The sequence below is a fragment of the Lolium perenne genome, chromosome 7 (genome assembly GCF_019359855.2).
Source record: "Lolium perenne isolate Kyuss_39 chromosome 7, Kyuss_2.0, whole genome shotgun sequence".
Classification (NCBI taxonomy): domain Eukaryota; kingdom Viridiplantae; phylum Streptophyta; class Magnoliopsida; order Poales; family Poaceae; genus Lolium; species Lolium perenne.
In genome coordinates this window covers 287,856,305-287,863,341 of record NC_067250.2, presented here as the reverse complement: position 1 = coordinate 287,863,341, position 7,037 = coordinate 287,856,305, and the positions used below count along the sequence as shown (strand labels likewise).

Below are 7,037 nucleotides of genomic sequence, written 5' to 3'. Positions count from 1 at the left end.
TACATGGGTTGGCAAAAGCCAAAAAAATCACAGGTACCTCGCCTGCTTTTTACTCCCATAGATGAAAATTTTGTTCTAGGTGATTTACAAAAGCAACGCTTCTCTAGACCTCTCGCCGCTCCGCCCCTGGTAGACGATGTAAAATATCACTGCTGTTACATCCTTGTGTCGATCTTGCATTGAAGAAACTGCAGGGAAATAAAATACGTTGGATCTAGTGTCTGAGGAAATAAGTGAATGAGAAAAAAATGAAAATAAAGAAAAACAGATAATAAATCATTACGTTTTACAATGAAAGTACATATTGGAAAAAAGCACATGGCAGTCGATAATTGCAAAACCACATCTAGATTGCTTGCGTGAAAAAATACTAGCAAATGCATTACATGGGAAAAATGCATGGCGGTATATGAACAACTACATTATGGCTGTGCAACCATTGCAGTTTAAAGCTAAAAACTACATGTAACAATACCCGCAGTGAATGGTTCAACCCATGGGAAGAAAATACATCCTGCACACATGATCATGTACAAAGAAAAACTCGTGCATGTAACAAACACACATCTACTAAATAAAAAGTACATGCTAACACAATAACTTACAGCAGGCATAAGTTTTATTTCGAGACTATACAGATTTGAGCATTGAAACTGTACATTATACAAAAGATCATGTAGATCATACATGTAACTAATGCTCTAATACTACATCCAACCGTTCAAACCATGCATCAGACCATGCCGATTTAAACATTCAGAATTTAACATCGTATACAAAATCATAATCATATAGGCTATGGTCTACGGATGTACAAAAACAGCTCGAGCACAACTAAAAATACATAAAAAAAACATGTTATTGCTGCATCAGATCAATGTGAACAATTAAATGCTAGTTGGGAGAACTACATCCTATACAGTTGTTGTACAGCTCATGGGTGTAACAAAATACAAAAATAGCTCTAGTACTGCTAAAACTACATGCAAGAATCAAATACAACTAAGTTCAGTTCATCATGGATCATCAGTCAAATTACCCAAAACAAATATCACCAATCAAAAACTATGCAACATTAACTTTATAAATATAAATTCAAGATGCGAGAATAGCTTACCACAACCCAAAGGACCATGCTGCTTGGTAATCAAATCGCTTCTTTCCTCCTCTATTAGCTTCCTATATTTTAATATGTCCAACACACCTACAGGACACTTGCAGTCAGTTGTAGGTTGAGAGATAAGACTCATAGGTTATAATAAGGAATTGATCAAAAGCACCTGAACCATGCCCAAAACACACAAAAAAGTGTTATAGCTGTGTAATAACATTCGTATTTTAAAGCTCCACGATCCGTTGTTTAGTGCCACTTGCTACAATACTGAAAATACTATCTGGCAATAGCTCTATAAAATTATCTCAAAAGTAGTACACAGTAGATTTATTTTAGACACGAAACAAGATGGGGAGCATCACTAGAGAACACATAATGCAAAGACCAGCAAGTGCTAGGCCAGAAAGCTCTTCTATGCCAGAAAACTCATGGCAGTACATAAAAAGGAGCAAGGCATGGAAAGTATAGTGTAAGGCATACGAAGCTAGCTCAAATATATAAAGAAGATTAACTGGGCAAGGAAACGAGATAAGCATATTTCTAAAGACTTACAAGAATGCAAATGTTATTAAGAACATAAATGACCAAGTTAAAACTGGATGAAATAGGACTACACTGGCTACAATACAACCCTTTGACGAAAACTACTATAGTTGCAAGCAGCAGATTGCTTCAAATATATTAGTCTGAAACAGTGGACCTACTTGGTTCATCAGGTGCACTAAATATATCATTAAGAGAGCAAGACGTTTAACTTGCTCGATTTCTGAAAATTAGTACTAACTTAACATGAATAATACATTATCAGAGAACTATTACAGCCAAGTTAAATTTCAAGGGATTAACACATCTATGAGACTATGACCAAACTGCCCCTCAGCAAACTAGTATCAAACAAGACTCAACGTGGTAGTTAAGAACAAACATGAATGGCATGGACGAAGAACCAGTCAAGCAAAGCCTGTGTTTCTGCAAGTAGTTCTAGTGCTAGTAGAGTGCAAGATCGTGAAGCTCAAGTATCGGTAGCTGGCTAGTTAACATGCCGATAGGAGGCAGTTGAGCAACATCATGTTGTATGGCACGCCAGATAAGTCCTCTGTTGATTTCCTCTTGTTGATCCTCGAGAAGGTGACCCTGCAACGCAACACAGCCCATGCAGAATTTCTCACCAGTGAGAAGAAACAACGGAGAAGGGCAGGAAAATGCAGTAGCGTTTCATAGAGGACAGAATTGGAAGCTTCAAAAATAATAATGATAATGGAGTGCGGCCAAATCATATGCACATATAATTGCAGTGTTCCTAGTTTACCACACCATATGTACATATTATTATATCACTACCAGCCTCAAATCATATCATCGTGAGCACTGGATGTGTAAATACAATCCTAATCATCCTGCCGTTAAATACAAGATGATATATTGCACCCACCTATATGTCTAGATGACCTTACTCTGCTTTATGTTTGATTCTTTCAAGTAGCTGAATGTGATTGATGCAAGTATGCTCACAGTTTTACTTTGAAGAAGTACATGACATCTGGCTTCTGTTAATGACACCAGACCAGGAGATTAAACACCCCAAGGACAGTATCATTCTTTGGGAAAACCTACTATTTGTTACAGCCAGATCTGGAGGAAGCTACTATTTGTTACATCCAATATCCTGGGGAAACCTACTAATCAAGATCCTAGATGTAGAAAAAGAAAAAAAATACATCTACCGCTACAAATTTCAGAGTTTCCACGAATTGCTGAACACTTCCATCTAATGCCCAAGTTGGTCAGGTAAAAAGGAGAGGTTCAAGCAGCTGAACCGGGAATATCTGCCAGCATTCAACCGGCAAAAAATATTACATGCTACAACAGAGACACACACCATTAAGAACTGAACCTTCATGACCACCAGTCCACCACCGTATCTGCGCTCGTAAATATACATCCTATAGTATTGACCACCACTAGCTCATCCATACTGAATGGCAACGATGTAGAGCCACGAACTGCTGCGAGTAAACCTGCTACAACACTAGTTTAGCTGGGGTTGTGTCTCCGCAACTAGAATCAAACGCGAATCAATCCCTAAGCAACTAAAATCAAACGGGCACGATCCTAAATTACCAACGCGGAAAAGCAAAAATCGGATGGGGAAAAGCTCAAGATTGAAGCACTCACGATCTCCAAAAAAGGAACAGAAGTACGCCGCGGTCTGGACGCAACAAGACGCCGCCGATGCCCTCTCGCCGATGCGTTCAAGCTCATCCAGCCCAACTCGAATGCGTCGAATTACATGGCCCGCGTCGGACGCGTCGATCCACACGTCCGCGACGGCGAGGTTGTTACAGGGCTCCCACCTACCAGGAGGAACGCCCCACAGCTTCACGGCGGTCCGCTCGCCGCCGTTGAGGTCGATCTAGTGGGGGATTGACGAGGGGTTGAGAAGAAGTGGGCGCGGATGAAGAGAAGAAGGGTTGAGGACGAAGTTGACTTTCAACAGGGGAACGGGGAAGAGGTAGTCGTCTTTTTTTCCTCGCTTGCGTTGCTTCGTCTGAGCCACTCGATCACGATCCGACGACTACGAGAAGGGAGCACCCTGTAAGACTAGAGCGTGCCCAGGCAATAATTAGAAATTGGGTAGATATAAGTCCCTGAACCCTGCTCTGAGATGCAATATTTTCCTGCTCGGGACGCCACGCGACTCGGACTCAGAGCGACGGGGTTTATCTCTGTCGTCCTCCGTGACGACCAACCAATATCAAGGGAAGGAGGAGATCATGGCGGTGTACTACCGATACCGGAGCGGCGTGGACACCTTCTCCGTGCCCCTCGCCACGCCTGCTATCTCCGTCGGCGACCTGAAGCGCCTAATCCTCACGACAGGCCGCCACGGCCACAGCCCTGGGGAGGGCATCGCCATCTCGGACGCGGTGACCGGCCGCCAGTACACGGACGAGTTGGTCCCGCGCAACTCCACGGTGGTGGTGCGGCGAGTCCCGGCCGAGGAGGCCGTGTACGACGACGAGGTGGCCAAGGCTATCAGCGCCGCCGCGGAGCTCGAGTGGGACGAGGCGATGACGAGCAGCATCACAGCGGAGAAGCAGCGGAGGAACTCCGTAGCCAGCACCGCGGCTCCAGCTTCACCTCCAGTTCCAGACTACATTCTTCGGCCACGCCACGATCGTCCTTCCTGTAGGGCATCTACACTGCGGGGCGCTAAGCGTAAGCGTCAAGGTCTTTAGTCCCAGCGCGCGAATCGGCGGTTGTGTTGTAGGATATCGGCATGTAGGCGCTTCAAATTGAAGGCCAGCGATTGAAGATCTGGACACTTTATTGGAACGTTGGGATAAATTTCCTTTTCTTTTTGTCAGCTCAAGCGCCTAGGCGCGCTCAACATTCGAGATGCAGTGGAAGCCATGGTCGGTGTAATTACTGTTGGAAATATGTACTATAGTACCAATAATAAACTTGTACTATTCTATATTTTCAGATTTATCATGAAGTTTATATTTCCATGTTATAACTACGGAGTATATTACTTCTTAATATGTCGATTTGGAGGGAAAACCTAATAATTACACGCGTGGAATAATAAACATCGACAAAGTTTCCTAGTTTCACTTTTAAAACAATTAAATTATCTTAACATATCTCAGTGTATCTTGGTGTCATGGTGTGATTGCTTGTGGCTGGATTTGGCGCTCTCCACAACTCCAATCTTCAATAAGGTACTCCCTCCGTCTCGCCAAACATGTCAGAAGGGACTCGCCCTGTCGAGTCCTCCACACGCGCTGGGGAAGGGGAAGCCGTCGTCGCCAGCACCGCCCGGGCTTTGCCCGATGGCTCCCGCCGGCGGTGGCGGGGAAGAAGAGGGGGGAGGGGTGAGGCAGGCCGGGAGATGGGGATGCCCCGGCCGCCACATGTGGGGCAATGGGTCATGGGTACTCATTGCCCATATAAGGAATCAAACTAAGATTTAGTGTAAAAAAAGAAAGATTTTTTTACAAGGCCAAGGAAGGAAGTCAAAATTTAACTAGAGCCAAAAATAAGTAAGTCTCTCTCGTATATTAAACCAAACAAGGCCTCAGCAGGCCCCATACAAATACCGGAAAATACTCAGATGTAGCCGAGGCGGCCAGACGGAATGAGAATTTGAAATAAATTTGTGGGTGTTAACAAGATGTGTTTTTTTTTCGGGGACACAAATGTGTGTTTACAAGACAAATTGGTACGTGAATAGTATCATTTTGTGTCTGTATTTATGGAACGCTATTAATGTTTGATTTCTCTCTTTTTTGTTTCTCTAATGGTATTCCGAATTTGGTTTTGTAAGTTAAAGGAAATGTAAATGCACATCTTGTAAACATCAAGAAATTTATTTCGATCTTTTTGACAATTATAATTTAAAATTTAAAGAGTGGCACGCTAGTATTATATAGGGGACATATCACTAGATAGACACCTGCGTCGCTATGCGCGTGGACCAGGACACCGGCGAGGCGATCGAGATTCGAGAGGAGTCGATCGTAGCAGTGTGTAGCACGACCATGAATCGAACTCGGACCCAAATCCGTTCACGCGACCCTCTCGGATTCGCACTGCCCACGGCCCACCCTAGTAGATATAGGCCGTGAACTCTTTCTCTGAGATGCAATATTTTCCTTCTCGCGACGCCGGCCACGCGACTCGGACTCGCAGCGAGTTTATCTCTGTCGTCGCCGTCCGTGACGACCAACCAATCTCAAGCGAAGGGGAGGAGATCATGGCGGTGTACTACCGGTACCGGAGCGGCGTGGACACCTTCTCCGTGCCCCTCGCCACGCCCGCCATCTCCGTCGGCGACCTGAAGCGCCTGATCCTGGGGACAGGCCGCCACGGCCACAGCCCCAGGGAGGGCATCGCCATATCGGACGCGCTGACCGGCCGCCAGTACACGGACGGCGTCGCCGAGCTCGTCCCGCGCAACTCCACGGTGGTGGTGCGCCGAGTCCCGGCCGAGGAGGCCGTGTACGACGACGAGGTGGCCAAGGCTATCAGCGTGGCCGTAGAACTCGAGTGGGAGGTGATGACGAGCATAACAGCAGAGAAGCAGCGGAGGAGCTCCGTAGCCAGCACCACGGTTCCAGCTCGAGTGAGAGATGTACAGTATCGGTGCAAGCGCCAGGGTCTTTAATCCCAGCGAATCAGCAGTTGTTTGTAGGATCTCGGCCTGTAGGCGTTTAGTTATAGGCGTCGACGCAGAGTCTTGCGTCGGGCGCTTCGTTGGAGTTTGGACTGTGCCGTGAAAATCGGATCGAGTTAGAGCATCTCTAAAAACGCAAACTGAAAAACCGAAGTTCAGTTTACCGAACTCATGTGTACGGGTCGAAATATTGCTGGCGCAGAACAGATCCCGTCTAACAAAACTGTAAAACACCACCTGTTAGCTTTTTTCCTTTTTTTTCCTTTCCCTTTTTCTTCTTCTTCCTCCCAGCACAATTCCTCCCAGCACGAGCTCCCCACGCCCGGCCGGCGCCACCCCGTGCCACCCCCTGCCCCGCCGCCCGCCGCGCCCCCCGTGCCGCCTACTGCGCCGCTCACGCTCCGCCCCAGGCCGCGCCCTCCCGCGCCGCCCCACGCCTCGGCCCGCCCCGCACCGCCCGGCCAGCTCCGCTCCGCTCCGCCCTGCTGATACGTCTCAAACGTATCTATAATTTCTTATTTTCCATGCTACTTTTATGATGATACTCACATGTTTTATACACACTTTATGTCATATTTATGCATTTTCCGGTACTAACCTATTGACAAGATGCCGAAGTGTCAGTTGCTGTTTTCTGCTGTTTTTGGTTTCAGAAATCCTACAAAGGAAATATTCTCGGAATTGGACGAAATCAACGCCCAGGGTCTTATTTTTCCACGGAGCTTCCAGAAGACCGAAGGAGTT

General features: G+C 46.2%; 1 long non-coding RNA gene across 2 annotated transcripts; it reads right to left on the bottom strand.

Annotated features, from left to right (window-relative positions):
• Positions 1–3,678, bottom strand: LOC127312345 (uncharacterized). Of its 2 annotated transcripts, XR_007858274.2 has the most exons (4): positions 3,290–3,678; positions 2,994–3,132; positions 1,118–2,248; positions 1–188 (listed from the first exon to the last, which is right to left on the bottom strand). It is a non-coding gene; the product is annotated as an uncharacterized lncRNA (long non-coding RNA). The 2 variants fall into 2 exon arrangements; XR_007858273.2 differs by lacking the exon at positions 2,994–3,132 and having other exon boundaries at positions 3,290–3,673.
• Between the last annotated feature and the right edge of the window lie 3,359 nt (positions 3,679–7,037).